General features: G+C 51.4%; 1 pseudogene; it reads left to right on the top strand.

Annotated features, from left to right (window-relative positions):
* The first annotated feature begins 408 nt into the window (after nucleotides 1–408).
* LOC139019864 (glutamate dehydrogenase 1, mitochondrial-like) lies at nucleotides 409–2,105 on the top strand (annotated as a pseudogene).
* Nucleotides 2,106–2,453: the final 348 nt, after the last annotated feature.

Here is a 2,453-nt window from a genome sequence, read left to right as displayed (position 1 = left end):
GATGCAGGAAGACAGCCGCCTCCCTTCCTTCTCCTCCCAGGATGCTGGCAGCAAGGCGCATGCGCAGCAACTGAGGAGGCTCAAGTGCGCATGCCCGGCAATGTGCTTGGGTCCGCTTGGGGCTTGCACAGTCACGTGGGCCATGCAGTGAAGCTTGTCATTTTCTTTCTTTTTTTTTTATTTCTTAACTTTTTATAGAATTTGGCAAGTTAAAATAGAATAAGTTAACAAGTGTTTTTTTCAAAAAAATGTTTTGTACAAAAATACTGTCAAAATTTCCTAAAAAGCTTTCAATACTGAATAAAACTATTAGAACAGTGTCAAAAATGTTGAAGAGGAAACAAAATAAAAATCTGGGGTCCTGCAGCCTGACCTGCATGCGCCATCGCCAGGGAGGCCTGGGAGACCATGGAGGAGGAGGAGGAGGAGGAGGAGCAGGAGGAGAAGGAGGAGGTAAGGCTCCAGGGAGGCCAGGGCCCCCCGCCCCACCCCCTGCCACTCACAGGCCACCTTGGCCCGGAGCCCAAAGTCCTTCCTCCCGGGTAGGCAGTGGGCGCCAAGGGGAGGGACTGCTCCTGAGGACAGGAAGCTGCTGCTTAAAAGGGCAGCCCTTGCAGGGCCATCCCTCCCTCCCATGGTCCCGAGCCTCTCAGAGAACTTCTCGTCCGCCCCCACCATGTCCCACTGCCTGGGCGAGGCATCGGGCTGCAGCCCTGGGCTCCCCTGCAGCTGATTTGGCTGCGCTGCTGGGCCGGCCTGGCCTGCAGGCAGCCCGCAGCCGCCACCCTGCAGCCGGAGCTCCCTCCACCTTCCTGGTGACACTACAGCCAGGCAGCGGCTGACTGCCAGGACGACCTGACTTCTTCAGGAGGGTGGAGGGCTTCTTCCACTGTGCGCCAGCATCATGGAGGACAAGCTGGTAGAGGACCTCAAGACCCTGGAGGAAGAGCGAGGGAGGAGCCGAAGCGGGTGCGCGGCATCATGCGGATCATCAAGCCCTGCAACCATGTGCTGAGCCTGTCCTTCACCATCTGGCGCCAGGACAGTTCCTGGGAGGTCATCCAGGGCTACCAGGTCCAGCACCGCCAGCACCGCACGCCATGCCAGGGAGGTAGCTATTCCTGACAGCACTGAGGTGAGTGTAGATGAAGTGAAAGCTTTGGCTTCTCTGAGGACATGTTCATGTGCCATTTGGGGGTGCCAAAGCTGGTGTTATGATCAACCCCAAGAACTATACCGATAATGAGTTGGGAAAGATCACAAGGAGGTTTACCATGGAACTGGCAAAGAAGGGCTTCATTGGTCTGGGCATTGTGCCTGCCCCAGACATGAGCACGGGGAGCGAGAGATGTCCTGGATTTCGGACACCTGTGCTAGCACCATCGGGCACTATGCTATTAATGCCCTTGCCTGTGGCACTGGCAAGCCCATCAGTCCAGAGATGGATCTCTGCTACTGGCTGGAGAGTTTTCCATGGAATCAAAAACTTCATCAATGAAGCTTCTTATATGAGCATTTTAGAAATGACACCAGGGTTTGGAGATAAAACATTTGTTGTTCAGGGATTTGGTAATGTGGGCCTTCACTCTATGAGATATTTGCATCGCTTTGGTGCTAAATGTGTTGGTGTTGGTGCATCTGATGGGAGTCTATGGAATCCAGATGGTATTGACCCAAAGGAACTGGAAGACTTCAAATTGCAGCATGGATCAATCCCAGATTTCTCTGAGGCAGAGCTTTATGAAGGGGGCATCTTAGAGGCCGACTGTGACATACTGATCCCTGCTGCCAGTGAAAAGCAGCTGACCAAGTCCAGTACACCCAGATTCAAAGCCAAGATCATTGCTGAAGGTGCCCATGGGCCAACAACTCTAGAAGCAGATAAGATTTTCCTGGAGAGAAACATCATGGTTATTCCATATCTCTACCTGAATGCTGGGGCGGGGCGGGGGGTGGGGGGACGGCGTTACAATATCTTACTTTGAGTGGCCGAAGAACCTAAATCATATCAGTATATCAGTTATGGCTGTTTGACCTTCATATATGAAAGGGATTCTAACTACCACTTGCTCATTAGCTTCTCCATCTGCTTGTGGATTGACTGAGCCACTGCAAATGGATCCACTCCTTTCATTCTTCAGCAAATTCTCTCAGCACATATCCAAGTGAGGGTGACATATTATTCCCAGAGGGGAGCCCTACTAGGAAAGACTGTTTTCAAGTCAGCATTGAATTTACTGAAATTTGTAAAATTTTTCTTAAGTGGAAAAGCCTGCTTCCAACACAAAGAGAGCTGAGGTCTCTACAGAATGGTCCTATGTGTGTCCACATCAATGATGATTTGTTTTCCGAATGTGGACCTCTGAGCAGTCCTGCTTCCTGGCATTTCCTATGTAGGGCAGTAGATTCCATTTCCCCTGGCCTGACATTTCTGACTCTCCTTTCAGAAATGA

This window comes from Myotis yumanensis, unplaced genomic scaffold, assembly GCF_028538775.1.
Source record: "Myotis yumanensis isolate MYYU_CA2020_CCGP unplaced genomic scaffold, mMyoYum1.0.hap1 SCAF_1, whole genome shotgun sequence".
Classification (NCBI taxonomy): Eukaryota; Metazoa; Chordata; class Mammalia; order Chiroptera; family Vespertilionidae; genus Myotis; species Myotis yumanensis.
This window is presented reverse-complemented; position numbering and strand designations above follow the sequence as displayed.